The sequence below is a fragment of the Mobula birostris genome, chromosome 1 (assembly GCF_030028105.1).
Source record: "Mobula birostris isolate sMobBir1 chromosome 1, sMobBir1.hap1, whole genome shotgun sequence".
Lineage (NCBI taxonomy): Eukaryota > Metazoa > Chordata > Chondrichthyes > Myliobatiformes > Myliobatidae > Mobula > Mobula birostris.
In genome coordinates, this window is record NC_092370.1 from 230868273 (window position 1) to 230885743 (window position 17471).

General features: G+C 41.9%; 1 protein-coding gene across 6 annotated transcripts in view; it reads right to left on the bottom strand.

The window, feature by feature from the left end:
• The window catches only part of nrxn3a (neurexin 3a), a 2269325-nt gene that overhangs the window by 1456303 nt on the left and 795551 nt on the right, over positions 1-17471 (bottom strand). The window lies entirely within an intron of this gene.

Here is a 17471-nt window from a genome sequence, read left to right on the forward strand (position 1 = left end):
CTCTTTTTTTCCTTTTCCAGTTGATCAGTCTCCAATTTAAAAAATAATCATTCTTCTTCTCAAACCTCTCTTTTCCTGACCTTCTACAGGTACTAGAAATCCAGAGCAAAAAAAAAGTGGAAGAGCTCAGCAGGTCATGCAGCATCAATGGAGAAGAATGAATAGTCAACGTTTCGGGCTGAGATCCTTATCAGGACTTTCCATCGCCATCATTATGCTTGAGCCTACATTGTCCATGTTCATCTCCACCTGCTTTAATTTCTTATTTGGATTAATTTCCACCTCAGTAGACAATCAACCTGCAAACTTCAACATTTTTTCAAAAAGTTAAATGGTAATTTTCTGCTGTTGTAGCTACCAGTACAAATTTAACCCCAAAGTGACATTTCACGCTGCAGTTGCTATAAGAGCTTCCAAAGCAATGACCTTCATCAAAAGACACGAAAAATCATCACTACCTCCCAGTGTTTAAAACCAACTAGTTTTCAGACACAGTCACTCATGCTCAAAGGTCAGTACCCCTGTTCAGAAAGCAGCTTGGAAACATAGCTCAGTGTCTTGCTTATGAATTTTTTCATCGAACAGTTCAGATCCTTTGGCCCACGATGTTGTACTGATCCTTTCACCTACTCCAAGGTCAATCTAATCTTTCCCTCCCACATGCCTTCCATTTTTCTTTCATCCAAGTGCCCAAGAATCTCTCAAGTGTTCCTAATACATCTGCCTCTACTACCAGTGCATTCCATGGACCCACCACTCTGTGCAAGAAAACCTGCATCTCACGTGACCCCTATACTTTCCTCCAAACACACTGAAGTTATGCTCCCTTGTATTAGCCATATTTGCCCGAGGAGAAAGTTTCTGGCTGTCCGCTCTATCTCTGCTTCCTATCATCTTCGTTTGCTCCAAAGAGAAAAGCCCTTGTGTGATCTCCATAAGAGTTCAAAGATGCAGTCTCAAAGAAGAGGCATACAGTATAAGCATAGATAGAGTGCAGAGTTACCACCTTTCCTCCAGGGTCGGTGATGGCTACTACCAGAAGACATCATTTTAAGGTGAGTTCAGGGGAGATAGCGAAAGCAGTTTATTTTCATATACACTGATTAAGTGCTTGGAATGTACTGCTACCAGTGGCTGTAGAGGTAAATACCTTAAAGATTTTGAGAAACTTAGTCACATGGATGAAAGAAAAATGGAGCATTATGGGCTATCTAGGAGTGACGGGTTAGATTAATCGTGGAGTAAGTTTAAAGATTTGCTCAACATTGTGAGCTGAAGGGCCAGTACAGTGCTCTGTTCTATGTTCTTAAATACCCCGAAACCAAAAAACAAGACCATATGTGGTGTATTATACATATGCACATATTCCTAGTGGACATTTCTAGGGCATGAATGGAGGACTCCAGTGGAGTAAAGTGGTGCTAATATTTAGGTGAGATCTGAAGCCGAGGCCCACCCCTCCTTTCTGATGACTGCATGAGGAACTGAGGCACTATATTGAAGAGCAAGGGAGATATATTGAGTAGGCTTGGTCAATACTTATTCCTCAACCAACATCCTTAAAATTAGATTACACCATCATTATTATGTTACTTTTCAAGGGAGCTTGAAATGTGCAAATTGGGTTCCATGATTCTAAGTCAAAAGAAAATTTATTTAATCTCCGAATCTGAATCAGGTTTATTATCATCGGCATGTGATGTGAAATCTGTTAAATTAGCAGCATTTCAATGCAATATACAACATAGAAAAAAAACAAAATAAAATAATAATAATAAATGAGTAAATCAATTATAGTATATGTATATTAAATAGATTTAAAATCTTGCAAAAAACAGAAATGATATATATTAAAAAAGTGAGGTCATGTCCAAGGGTTCAATGTCCATTTAGGAATCAGATGGCAGAGGGGAAGAAGCTGTTCCTGAATCGCTGAGTGTGTGCCTTCAGGCTTCTTGACCTCCTACCTGATGGTAACAGTGAGAAAAGGACATGCCCTGGGTGCTGGAGGTCCTTAATAATGGTCCTTAATAACCTGCCAATCATGTGGCAGTTCAGTGCATAAAGCATGCAGACATTTATTCAGTTCGAGATACACCACGGAGCAGGCTGTTCAATTCCTTTGAGCCATGCTGCCCAGCAACCCACCGATTTAACCCTCGCCTTATCACAGGACAATTTACAATGACCAATTAACCTGCAGAGGGCTAGTGGTGTGCCACAGTACTGAACTAAACTGAATACTACTGGACTCCAGGTTTGACGTTCTATGTGTTGTTTGCTTGCTTTTAGCTGTTTGCACAATTTGTTCTTTTTTCAAAAGCTGGGTGTTTGATGTTTCCTTGAACAGATTCCAAAGTGTTTCTTTATTTTGTGGCTGCCCACGGGAAGATGAATCTCAGAGCTGTATTCTGTCTATATACATACTGATAATGAATGTCCTTTGAACTTTGCACCGGTGCATCTTTGGACTGTGGGAGGAAACCGGAGAACCTGGAGGAAACCCATGCGTACATGGGATGGGCACACAAACAATCTTGTAGAGGATGCCGGAAATGAACACCGAACTCTGTCGCCCCAAGATGTAACAGCGTCACTCTAACTGCTACTCTACTGGGGAGCCTCATGGTGAATGGGTTTGCTTGTTGTTCAGACTGAACACCAGAACAGAGAAGAATTGTCATCAATGTGACTTTGACTGTGGAATGATTGCACGTGTCAGATGGGGTGGTTTGAATGTCTCAGAAACAGCTGAACTGTGGATTTTTACACACAATAATCTCTAGAGTTTACAGAGAATGGTGTAAAAAAATTTTTAAAAATCCAGTCAGCGGCAGTTCTGAGGGCGAAAATACCTTGTTAATGAGACAGGTCGAGGAGAATGGCCTGACTGGTTCAAGCTGCCAGGAGGGCAACAGTAACTCAAATAACTATACATTACAACAGTGGTCGTGCAGAAGGACATCTCGAAATGCACAACATGTCAAATCTTGAAGCAGATGGGCTACAGCAGCAGAGGACCATAAAAATGCACTCAGGAGGGTACCTAATAAAACGGCCACTGAGGGTATGTTACCATATACTACCATGAGAGTTCTTGCAGGCATTTACAGGACAATAAATACAATAGAATTTATGAAAATCATCCGTAAAGACTGACAAACAACCCAATGTGCAAAATAAGGCAAATTGTGCAAATGACAGATACGATGAGAAAACAAGTATTAAGGAGTCCTTGAAAGTGAGTCTAGAGGTTGGAGAATCAGTTCAGAGTTGTGTCGTGTAAAGTGATCCCTGGCAGGTCTGAAGCCTCATGGCTTTAGGGTAATAAGTGTTCAGGAACCTGGTAGCGAGAAAGCCCAAGCTTCTATACCTCCTTCCCAATGGTAGTAGCAAGAAGAGTGCATGGTCTTAATGAGGTCCTTGATCTTGCAACATTACACTATATTACTATAATGCAACAATGATTACACTTCAAAATGCTTTATTTGGATTTTCATAGGCTTTGCAAACTCTTTGGATTAGAGACCCGCAGAAACACAGATCAATGATTTTGTTATTAGTCACCTGCCCACAGAAACTAAGGAAAATAAATCTTGAAGCTATTCGACCAGTGAGGACATACTGGGGGGATTTGCTCCACATGCCTTGATGTCACTGGTTAACAACACTTTACCAACGTGAGACTTTAAAAGAGCAGTGATTGGCTGGCACAGTAGGGTATCGGTTGTTGTTCCTTTCCTCGCCTTGCCATTTCTTTAGCATTTTTGTCTGTTTTTTTATGAGGCTGAGTTGCTAGTTCGATGCTCAACCCAGCACAGATGGAAAGCATGCAAACAGCCTGCCGGATTCGAACCCGGGACCACTCACCCCGAAGTCTGGACCAGATGCCACTGTACCACCGGCTGGCTAGGGAATGGTTAGTGCAATGTTATTGCAGCGTCAGCAACAACGATTCAAATCCACTCCTGTCTGTAAGGAGTTTGTACGATCTCTTCATGACCACATAGGTTTCCTCCTACATTCTAAAGTAGGCTAATTCGTAAGTTAATTAATCATATTGATGTAATTGGGTGGTGTGGGCTTATTTGGCCGGAAGCGACTGTTACTGTGCTGTATCTCGAAATAAAGAAAAAAATAGATTGAGCACCAATTTTAATCTGCGCAAGAGTTCTGATTTCCTATCAATCTTTTTACAAATGGAAATGCGTAGCAACACCTAGTTTGTATGTGCTGCTGAAGATTTCCAGCATTTGCAGAATCTCATGTCTTTAGGAGTATGTATAATAGTTACGAGATAGATGAATAGTTACGAGATAGGTGACATGTGAAAGGCTATTTCACATTGCCTTTGCTGATTCTATGTGCTCTTACACCACATTTCACTTCCCTGAAGTGAAGGGAAAAACTCAATCAACAGAAAGATCATTGGACCTGGGTACATTGATAACAAAAATAGACAGGTGGTTGCAGGCACCTGGAAGCAGAAATGCGACATTCTTAATAAAGTGTACGCTTATAGCTTGGGGAACTGGCAGTGACATTCACTGGAACTTGCAGAGCATTGACTTTGAAGTCAGCTCAAATACCATGTTAACATTTACACAGCAGCGCAACTTCTTCCAAAAGCAGCTGCAAGGTCAATGCTGCGGTTAGGCAAATAGATTAACATTTTGAAATCGCGCAGTGTCTTTGGAGAATTACTATAGAAACCTCAGTGTATCTGCTTTACATGCACCAGCTATGGGCTTCTTTCTGACAGAATCCAAGAAGGTCCTTCAGCACTGATGGAGTTGGATGTACTTTAACCACTCAGATTTAAATCCAGTTGTACATCCATGACTTGTAGTAGAGAAAATTGCAATATTGAAAAATGGATTTATTTTAATCACTCGGATTTTAATACTAGTCGTCTTTTTAAAAAGCAAAAGGCCCAATCACTAACCATAGCCACAACTTACTCTTGCCCAATCTCTACTGTCCATTACACAACAGATTATGAAGGCCCTCCATTCCTGGCAGTGCTCATGGTTTCCTTCATCAAGTCAGTAGCTTAGTTTACACCACAGTCATTCATGCGGTTTCGGGGTGGAGACTCAGATGTTGCACTCAGATGTTGAAGGATTCTTCACTGCTGTTTCCGTAATTTTTTTTTGTGACCAGTCTGGGTAGTTGGCCCTGAGACGAACCCCTAAACCTGGAGGAACAGTGGACCATTCTTAGCCTGGCCTCTACCCCCTATTTGGCATGGGTGACCCTACCAAGACCCAAATCATAAACAAGAGAAAATCTGCAGATGCTGGAAATCCAAGAAACATGCACAAAATGCTGGAGGAACTCAGCAGGCCAGGCAGCGTCTATGGAAAAGAGTACAGTCGACGTTTCGGACTGAGACTGGAGAAAAAAAGATGAGGAAGTAAAGAGCTGTGAAGTTGATTGATGAAAGAGATACAGGGCTGGAGAAGGGGGAATCCAATCGGAAAGGACAGAAAACCATGGAAGAAGGAAAAGGGGGGAGGAGCACAGAGGGAGATGATGGACAGGCAAGGAGATAAGGTGAGAGAGGGAAAAGGGGATGGGGAATGGTGAAGGAGAGGGGGGTGGGGAGCATTACCAGAAGTTCGTGAAATCGATATTCACGCCATTAGGTTGGAGGCTACCCAGACAGAATAAAACCCTGACTCGAACCAATACAGCTGTCTGAGTCATTGAGGGCACAAGCCTCCAAACCCAATGACAAGGTTGTGGTCTATTTGGAGGACTCTTGCCTATACTACACCAGAACATGTGGATCCCAGATCGGCCTCTACATCCACCTGAGAACTCACCAATAGGCAACTCCTTCGGAGACCATCAGACTGAACTGACTGTACTACTACTAATACCAATGACAGAATCCATGATATGACAAGCATAAATAAGTGGCCACTCTTGCAGTAGTGAAGATTGTAGGACTGACTACAGTACTAACCATCAGATAAACAGCGACTACTTTCATTAACTACATGAACATTTTATAGCAAATAATGAGGGATTCTTCATTCAACCTTGGAGGTGGGTAATTCGACCAGTGAGGACATACTGGAGTTATTTGCTCCATATGCCTTGATGTCACTGTTTAACAAATTCCAAATTCATATCAGTCTTCTAACAAATGGAAATACGCAGCAACACATGGTTTGTTCATGTGTGTTGCTCAAGATTTCCAGCATTTGCAGAATCTGGTGTCTTTGGAAGTATGTGGAACTGTTAAAAAGTGAATATTCTTCATGAGAAGATCTATACTATCAGTCCTAACACATGCATACAAAACTTTACATTATGACAAAGAAGCCACTAACTGAATTTAAAATGACGACTTACTAATTTCGTGGTCATGCAAATAAATGCTGACAAGAAAACAAACGTTTTGACAAGAATATTTCTACCAGGAATGGTGCTGGAGTCACATTCATTAGTGACATTTGAGAGACACTTGGATAGGCACATGGATGAAAGAAAAATAGAGGGTTATGTCAGGGAATGGTTAGATTGATCTCAGAGTGGGTTAAAAGGTCAACACGACATTGTTTGATGAAGGGGCTGTGCTGTAATGTTCTACAATCTAAGGAATTTGAAAATAAACATAAGGTACCTACTATGACTGGTAATGCTTCTACAGCTGACTCAAACACAAGAATGCCAAGAGCAAGTTTTGTATGCTTCACAGAGGGTAGAATATATAAAGACATAAAATATGTAATAAACTCCATAAAGTCCTATCTAAAAAAATTGAGAGGCTTGTATACAAAACCTACTTCAACAAACTCTGTGTTGACAAGGCTCTGGGGCCTGGTGGGCTTCATCCCAGGTGTTGAAATGAAATCACTTGGTAAACAGTTGAAGTATTACTTTTAAACTTTCCAGGACTCACTAGAATCAAGGAAGGCTTACATTAGATTGGAAAATAATAAATGTAACCCCTTTATTTGAAAAGGGAACAAGAGAGAAAACAGGAAACGGTAGGTCAATGGAGTATACTGTGGGAAAAAGTGAAAAATAAGAAAATATTATCTAAATGAAGGATCACAGAGCTCTTAGGGATCTGTGCATAGTTTGACAAAGGCTTATGTGCAAGAACAGCACATAATTAGGAAAGATAAGAGATTGTTATTGAATACAAATTGAATGCATAAAGAGCTTTACTTATGTAGGGCACTGGTGAGATTACATCTGGAACATATTGGCATTCGTACAGGCTGTCCACTAGTAATGAACCCTTTTTTCTTTTTAATCCAAGAGTTTCCAACCTTTTTTAATGCCATGAACTCCAACCATTAACTGAGTGGTCTGTGGACTCCAGGTTGGGAACCCCTGTTTTAAACAGATCTCCAATTAGTTAATTTTGTCCGTGTGATAAAGTACAAAGAAAACTAACTTCGTAAATGCAAGAAATCCTGCAGATGCTAGAAATCTTGAGCAACATACACAAAACACAGGAGGAACTCAGTAAGTTAGGCTACGTCTATGGAGAGGACTAAATTGAGAAGAGTCCTGATAAAGGGTCTTGGTTTGAAATGTTGATTGTTTATTTCTCTCCAGAAAAATAACTCGATGTGATTACCATACCTCCACAATATCGTAATGGCATCAAAAGCACACAATACTAATAAGAACAAATGATTTTTCAAAGTAGAGAAAGGAAACTGGTTCTGTTATTTGCATCTCTTCCATTTCATGCATGTCTGTCTTATCCCATCCTCCCACCACCCTACCAGGGATAGGGTTCCTCTTGTCCTCACCTACCATCCCACCAGCCTCTGCGTCCAGCACATAATTCTCCGCAACTTCTGCCAACTCCAACAGGATCCCACCACCAAGCACATCTTTCCCTCCTCCCCACATTCTGCTTTCTGCCGGGATCACTCCCTACGTGACTCCCTTGTCCAATCGTCCCTCCCCACTGATCTTCCTCCAGGCACTTATCCTTGCAGGCAGAACAAATGCTCCACCTGCCCCTAAACCTCCTCCCTCACTACCATTCAGGGCCCCAAGCAGTCCTTCCAGGTGAAGGCGACACTTCACCTGTGAGTCTATTGGGGGCATATCCTGTATCCAGTGTTCCCAGTGTGGCCTCCTATATATCAGTGGGACCCAGCATAGATTGGGAGACCATGTCACCGAACACCTACATTCCGTCGGCCAGAAGAGATGGGATCAAACAGTGGACACCCATTTTTATTCCACTTTCCACTCCCTTTCTGATATGTCAATCCGCGGCCTCATCTACTGTCGTGATGAGACCACACTCAGGTTGCAGGAACAATACCTTATATTCTGTCTGGGTAGCCTCCAACCTGACGGCATGAACATCAATTTCTCAAACCTCATCTCCTTGCCTCCTTCTGGTGCTCCTGCCTTCTTCTCTTTCTTCCAGAGCCTTCTATCCCCACCTATCAGACTCCCCCTTCTGCAGCCCTGTATCTCCTTCACCTATCAACTTCCCAGCTATTTACTTCATCCATCCCCCTCCTGGTTTCACCTACCTTGTGTTTCTCTCTCCCACCACCCCCCCCCCACATTTTAAATCCCCTCCTCATCTTTTTTCACTCCAGCCCTGCTGAACGGTCTCAGCCTGAAACGTCATCTGCACTTTTTTCCATAGATGCTGCCTAACCTGCTGAGTTCCTCCAGCATTTTTTGTGTTTCTTGGATTTCCAGCATCTGTTGATGCTCTCTTGTCTGTTACTTGTAGGAACAGATGTATGTAAGTACATCAGGCTTTTGAGTAGGAGCCCCTTTGTATGCATGGGTGTCCATGACTCGGGCATTTATAACTGGTCTGTACACAGATGTATGCTCATACTTTGATAGAAGTTCAGATATTTATTAGTTAATACCTGGAATTTGTGACAAGCCATAAAAAAGAGATTCTGCAAATGCAGGAAATCTTGAGCAATGCACAGAAAGAGCCGTCGATCTTCTGAGCGAGACCCTTCATCAGTCCTGATGAAGGACCTCAGCCCATAACATTAGCTGTTTAATTACCCTCTCTGCTGTTATCTGACTTGCTGGGTTGAGAGTTAAAGGGCAAAAGTTTAGGGGTAACATGAGGGGGAACTTCTTTACTCAGAGAGTGGTAGCTGTGTGGAACGAGCTTCCAGCAGAAGTGGTTGAGGCAGGTTCGATGTTGTCGTTTAAAGTTAAATTGGATAGATATATGGACAGGAAAGGAATGGAGGGTTATGGGTTGAATGCAAGTCGGTGGGACTAGGTGAGAGTAAGAGTTCGGCAGGGACTAGAAGGGCTGAGGTGGCCTGTTTCCGTGCTGTAACTGTTATATGGTTATATGGTTTCTCCTTATTCAACCTTTTCTGCAAAAGACAATGTATCCATGCCAGGAATTTTTTATTATATAATTAATAATTCATGGAGTAGACAGGGTATCATGCAGAAAGTTGGACAAGGTAGACAAGTATTCATTAGAGCTTAACACACCAACATGGGACTTAATTGAAACATACACTCCTGAAAAGAATCTTAAAAGGCGGACGCAGAGAGGAGATTTTCTTTTTTTGGGGGGCATGATAGAATAGTGGTTAGTGCACTTGCTTTACAGTAACCAGGCACCATCGATAGGAGTTTGATTTCCACTGCTGTCTGTAAGGGATTTGTACATTTTCCCCATGAACGTATAGGCTTCTTCCTGGTGCTCTGGTTTCCTCCCACATTCCAAAGATGTACGGTTAGGGTAGGGTCAGTGAGTTTTGGGTATTCTATGTGGCATTGTAAGTGTGGTGACATTTGCAGGTTGCCTTAAAATATTCTTTCAGTTGTGTTTGTCATTGATGCAGATGGACACATTTCACTGTATGTTTCTATATACATGTGGAAAAATAAAACTTATCTATCTGCAAGAAATAGCGGTCACTGTTCAAAACTAAGGATTGTCCACTTAAGGCAGGTAAGGCAAAACTGCAGGTTTGAGAGTCTTTGGAATTGCCTTTCTCAAAGGACGCAGGAGGGAAGATCTTAAAATATTGGTGTCCCTTCATCCAAGCTTGGTCAAAATCTAAGTGCGCTACTGAAATGCAGTGGTTCTAGAAGCAGCAAGTCATCATCTTTGAGTTGGGAAATAACTAAGTCTTGCTCACACGAATCACATCCCACATTAGAATATAATATGCTGATCTTTAACTGTACTCTGTTGAAATTAACCAACAATATCAAGTCAATGTTGATTTTTTTCTTCTGACACAGTGGGGAACTACTGAATCTGTTAATACTATGCCAGCTTTCAAAGCAATCTCATCAACTCTATACCTACCAGTTCCCTTTCACCTGTTCTCTTGCATGTGCCCAGTATATCCTGAAAGTTTTTCCACTGGCCAACTACACTAGAATGACCTTTGGGGGTGGGGGGTGGAATTGGAAGAATACCACAGAGGTTTCAAGGATTACATAGCTTCTTGTTCCCACAACAAAAGTTGGATTGATTCCAGGCCACTGTGAGATCACGAAGCAATTTCCCAGTCAGTTTCCCCAAATGAGTTAGGTATTGCTGAGGGTCTCAGCCCAAAATGTCAAGTGTATATTCCTCCCCATAGATACTGCCTGATCTATTGAGTTCCTCCTGCATTTTGTTGTGTATTGCTCTGCAGAATCTTCTGTGTTTAGGCATTTTAATAATCCGATTTTTGTGCCTCTTCCATGGTTTACAGACAAGTGAAAATAAGGTGGTATGGTATTAGTGCGAAGTGGAACACAGTGAGCAAAGCACAGAAACTTATACGAATACAGGTTATAGTTTCAACACTACAGCCAGTGCTCCTGACCGAGTAGGAACATCTAACCACATCACATAAGGGGTCAACAGAAACTCAAATAGCATTCTTTTCAACAGTGGCATAGATCTGGATTCAGCTTTGTCACATGTACATCAAAACATGCAGTGAAATGCGTTATTTGAGTTAATAACACCCGAGGATGTACTGGGCTCAGCCCACAAGTGTCGCCACATGCACTGGTGCCAACAGCAACAACAACGAAATTCACAACATGGAACACCACAAGCAGCAGCAACGACAGCAAAGCAAGCCCCTTTCCCACCTTCTCACCCCTTTGCACACACAAGCCTCCAACCCCAGGACAGGCCTCCTCCAGGCCTCCAGTCCTCAGCCTGGATTCTCAGACTCACAACCATTGAGCCTCCAGAGCAACAATTATTTCAGAGAAACGATTACTTTTTTCTCCTTTACACTGTGTACATTAAATGGCATTGAACGATCTTGAATCTTGAATCCAACCTCTAGCCTCTGACCGACTATTATTATTCCGTTGGAGTAAATCTCACTCCAACAACAAATGCTTTGAGAATGGAATACTTTGACTAGCCATTGGTACCAGATTTGAGACAACACTGTAGTAAAAAATGATGCAGAAATATCCTCAGTAAAATTATATGTTATATTCGGTTATATTGGATTCATTTATTCTGTTGACAATCATTGTGTTGACATATACCTGGCAATGTGAAAGTATTGGCATTGGATTATTATTGTCACATTTCCAGTGAAAAGCTTGTCTTATATATTTGTCGCCTATCATCAGTGCAGTATTACATATGTCCAGCAAGATGTCATCCAGGTCGCAGTCCTTCAGGATATCTGGTGGTATCCCACCTGGACCAGTGCTCCTGCCCCGTTTGAGTGCGGATTTGGCCTTCGTCAGTTCCTTAATGGTGAATGGACCGTCATCAATGTCAACTTATGTTAGTATCGTGGGTATATCCTCTTCTTCTTCTGTGATCGTTGGAGGGCTTCCCAGCAGGTTCTTAAAGTGGGTAAACCATGTCTGGACACGGTCCTCTGCTGTTTTACCACTTTTTTGACCTGATGGGGATTTCTTCCATCTACTGATCTCGTTGACTAGGCGCCATGCTTCTCCATGCTGCTTGTCTTCATTTGCAGCCTCTACCTCTCTAATCCTCTCAGCTAGTTCCTCTTCCTTCGGTTGGTCGTAGGTGGCAAAGAGATTTTTCTTTGCTGTCTTGAACTTGTCTCTCAGCTCTTCTGTTTCGCTCCTTCTAAGTTCGGCATGACAAGCATTGACCACACTTCTTGCTGCCACGACGTCAGGATGTTTCGAGATGCGGCTCTTCTTGATTCGCTTGATTGCTCATACGACCATCTGCTTCTATTGTGATGAGTGACCTTGGCAAGGATGGTTAGCACCCAAGTGCTGGAATATCCAAGACCAGAATCAAAACATGACATGAGACTGAAATGAGGACAGGGTTCTAAGCTCAACGAGAACCCAAAGTAGGGCTAATAATTGAGCACTGAACCTCACTTCAGGTGCTCTTTAAACATTAAAATCCCGGTGCCAAAACACGGCCACCAATTAGCAGGGCAGGCCTGAGTCTTTCTGGAATACAAGACATCATTTGCCAGCCTCCAGCCATCTGGCACTTCAGTTGTGGCCAATCTCAGCTAGAACATCTTACAAGAAGGTGACTACTCTCAAGGCATCAGGTCCTGATGATGTACCTGGTAGGGCATTGAAAAGCTTGTGCCAACCAACTGGAAGAAACATTCAAGTACATCTTCAATCTCTCGCTGCTGCAAAGATTCCCAACTGCTTCGAAAGGAAGATGGTCATGCCATTGCCCAAGAAGAGCAGTGCGAGATGCCTCAATATCTATTGCATGGTATAAGATACCATATATGACAACAGGTTAAAATCTTTTATATCAAAGAAAAAAAACCGAGTATTTTAATATTCCACCAATCCTGCATGTTACTATATATATATATATATATATTTCTTTTTCTTATGCCAAACACAAGAGACTATCATCTCATTAACACCCTGATCTTCCAAAGTAATTTCTTGGTTAATTATGTCGACTGCCACTGGATTAGAAGAGTTTTTCCTCCAACCCCAGATGTTCGCATTAACATTTCTAATGAGCTTTATCGAACCTTGGTAAAACAAAGATTTTTAAAAGTTCTAAAGCTTGTGACTTTTAAGTGGATCAATTTTGCTTAAGTGTCATAAAAATTCGATGCAGCTGTGGTAACATGTAGTAGCATTAACTCTTTGTGCACCATGGATGGTTGCACTGAGATTTGAGAAGCTGTCGCAGAGTCAATGTGCACTGCAGCATAGAAGCAGGCCCTTCAGTTCATCTAGTCAGTGCCAGATTGTTATTCTGTCTAGTCCCATCAACCTGTACCTGGACCATACCCCTTCATACTCCTCCCATACATGTCCTTATCTAAATTACTCTTAAATGTTGCAATCAATTACGCATTGAACACTTCATCTGGCAGCTTGTTCCACATTCGCGACACCCTCTGAGTGGAGAAGTTCCCCCTCAGGTTCCCCTTAAATATTTCACCTTTCTCCCTCAAGCCATGACCTCTAGTTCTAGCCACACCCAGCCTCAGTGGAAAAAAGCCTGCTTGTACTTACCCTATCTATACCCTACATAATTATGTGTACCTCTATCAAATCTCCCATCACCTTCCTACGCTCCAGGGAATGAAGTCTTTAACTATTTAGCCTTTTCTATAAGTCAGGTCCTCAAGTCTTGTTAATATCCCTGTAATTTTTTTCTGTGCTGTTCCCATCTTATTAATTTCTTGCCTGTAGGTATGTGAACAAAACTGCACACAATACTCTAAATTAGGTCCCACCAACATCTTATACAACGTCAACAAAACATCCCGACTTTTGTACTCTATACTTTGATTTATGAAGGCCAATTTGCCAAAAACTCTATTTATGGCCCTATCTACCTGTGAAGCTACTTTCACGGAACTATGGATTGGTATTCCCACATTCCTTTGTTCCATTGCACTCCTCAGTGCCTAAGCATTCACTGTGCAAGAATAACCCTGGTTTGTTCTCCCATCCTATTGTCCTCCCATCAAACCATCCTGCTTTGTCAATGGCTTATATCAGTACAGATTTTAATACATTAGCAGCAGATTAGTGAAGATTTAGGACTCATTCCTGGAAGGGCAGGTTTCCTTATGATAGTACGATGGATCAGTTAAGAGAGCAATAGGGTTAGAGCAGTGGTTAACACAACAGTTTCCAGCAGCGGCGAACAGGGTTCATTTCCTGTAAGGAGTTTGTATGTTCTCCCCGTGACTACATGGATTTCCTCCGGGAGCTCTGGGTTCCTCCCACATTACAAAGATGTACCAGTTGGTAGGTTAATTTGTCATTGTAAAATAAGTCAAAAATATGGTCATAATGATAAAATAAGTCAAATCAGAAGAGCTTCTGTCAAGCAAAATCTTGCCTCACAAACTTGTTGGTTCTTTGAAGCAGTAGCGAGCAGGGTGGACAAAGGAGAAGCAGTAGATAACATTTACTTAGATTTTCAGAAGGCATTTGATAAGATGACTCACTTGAAGCTGCCTAACAAGATAAAATCCTATGGTGTTGCAGGAAAGATACTGGCATGGATAGAGGAATGGCTGACAGGCTGGAGGCAGTGAGTGGAAATAAAGGGGGCCTTTTCTGGTTGGTTGCCAGTGACTAGTGGTGTTCCTCAGGGGTCAGTATTGGAAACACTATTTTTCACATTGTTTGCCAATGATTTGGATATGGAATTGATGGCTTTCTGGCAAAGTTTGCGGATGATACGAAGATAGGTGGAGGGGTAGGTGCTTAGACAAAATAGAAGAATGGGCAAAAAAGTGACAAATGGAATATATTGTTGGGAAATGTATGAAAATGCGCTTTGGTAAAAGGAACAATAGTGCAGACTATTATTGAATGGGGAAAATATTCAAACATCAGAGATGCATAGGGACTTATGCAAAACTCCCAGAAGGTTAATTCACAGGTTCAGTCTGTGGAAAAGAAGGCAAATGCAATGTTGGCATTTATTTCAAGGGGAGTAAAATATAAAAACAAGAGGACAATGCTGAAGCTTTATATGACACTAGTCAGGTCGCACTTTGGAGTATTGTCAACAATGTTATGCCCCTTACCTCAAAAAGGGTGTATTGCCATTGGAGACAGTCCAGAGGAGGTTCACGAGGATGATTCTGGGAATGTAGGGGTTAATATATGAGGATTGTTTGGCAGCTTTGGGCCTGTACCCACTGAAATTTAGAAGAATGCATGGGGATCTTATTGAAAACCATGGAATGTTGAAAGCACGAGATAAGGTGGATGTGGAGAGGATGTTTCCTCTGGTGGGGGCATCCAGAACTAGCGGGCACAGCCTCAAAACTGGGGGGTGACCTTTTTGAACAGAGGTAGGGAGGAATTTTTTTAGCAAAGAGTGGTGAATCTGTGGAATGTTCTGCCAGAGACAGTGGTGGCGGCCAATTCTGCGGATATATTTAAAGCAGAGGTTAATAGACTCCTGATTGGTCAGGGCATCAAGTGTTATGGCAAGAAGGCAGATGTATGAGGTTGAGTGGGATCCGGGATCAGCCATGATGGAATGGCGCAGCAGACTTGATGGGCTGAATGGCCTAATATGCTCCTACGTCTTATGGTCTTATTGTAAATTGTCCCGTGATTTGGTTAGGATGAAGTTTGGGGAATTACTGGGAGGTATGGTTCGAAGTGCTGGAAGGGCCACACTATGCCGTATATCAATAAACTTTTAAAAAAAGGTTGTATCTACTGGTGGTTAGAAGGACGAGAGGGCACTGATTTGAAAGATATGAGATCATGAAGGGTTCTCATATATGAATGTGAACAGGTTGTGTCTTCTTGTAGAAGAAACTACAATTAAAGGATTATTGGTTTACGTTTTCCACCTATCACCTACCAAATTCTCACTTCAACCCTCCTCTCCTCCACACACCTACACACTCATCCATCCACCCATCTTCCCCACTCACCTGGCTTCATCTATCACTTCCAAAATTGTACTCCTCCCCCTCCTGATACTCTCAATTTCCAGCATCTTCAGAAACTCTTGTGTTACTCTTTAAAGATGAGGGGTTGTGGTTTTAAATTAAATAATTTGTTATTTTCTCAAAGTGTTAAGTTTGAAATTCCTTTTCTCATACTGTCTTGTCAGAGGAACTGGTTGATGTTGGTATAATATTAATATCAAAGAGGCATTTGATTGGCTTGACGGGTTATGCTCTGAATGCAGGCAAATGGGACTAGCTGGGAGGATGCCATGATCAGTTGGCCTGTTTCACCACTGTATGAATCTTTGACTCCAGTGGAAGCAGTATATTTTTAGGACGGGGTGGAGACAGATAAGCAAGAGGGTGCAAGCTTGCTTCTGCTGCTCTAACCCATCCACTTCAAGGTTTGATGTGTTGTGTATTCAGAGATGCTCCTCTGCACACCACTGGTGTAATACATGAATTACAGATACTTTCTTGTCAACTTCAAACAGTCTAGCCATTCTCCTCTGACCTCTTTCATTAACGATCCGTTTTTGTCCACAGAACTGGCACTCACTGAATTTTTTCTTGATTATTGCACCACTCTTTGCAAACTCTGGAGACAATCGGATGTGAAAATACTAGGATATCAGCCATTTCTGAGATACTCAAACCATCCCATCTAGCATTAACAATCATTCCACGGTCAAAGTCCCTTAGATCACATTTCTTCCCCATTCTAAAGTTTGGTCTGAACAACCCCTGAACCTCTTGACCATGTCTGTATGCTTTTACGCTTTGAGATGCTGCTACATGATGGCTGATTTTGCATCAACAAGCTGGTGTGCCTAATAAAGAAGCCACTGACTGTATATAATATGGTTAATTTGCAGATATTTTTAAGCAGCAAGTAAATACAGCTAAGCAAGGTATTTAATTCCATTCACTCAGTATGGGAACATCCCTCAGCCCTTACCTGCAAATAGCGAGATCTACAAGAACTAGACAACATTCAGATATGGACTGATTAGTGGGGAGTAATATTTACGCTAAATAAGTATCAGGCAATGATCTTCTCCAACAAGGGAGAATCTTAGATTGATGTTAACAACACTAAACCCTCTCTCCCTCCGCTACCAGGCCACTGAAACTGCACCGTGGAGTGTTAACCCAGCCTAGTTCATCCATCAAGAAGGACATAGGTAACTGATGCATGTGAATGACACCCCTGTAGGTTCACCTCGGGTTTGGAAATGTATCACTGCTTCCTCAGTTATTGGGGCTAAACTTTATAGCTCATTACCAATAACAATGTGGAAGCACTTTCATGAGAAGGTTGTATCAGTTCAGGAAGCTGGCTCATGGCTAGAGATCACCATATTCTCTAGGGCAAATAGAGATACCACTGGGAGCAATTATGTGATATCCTATAAAGAATAAAGAATTATTCTTCCCCAATATATTTCTCTTCCTGGATGCCATGTCCTTTCAGTTGATTAATTGTCTGATAGAAATATGACTTCCATTACACAGTGAGGGCTCTTGATGTTCCATTTAATTCACATCTTTGTACTTCACCATAAGTCTTGATTTTATAATTAGATTCATGAACTG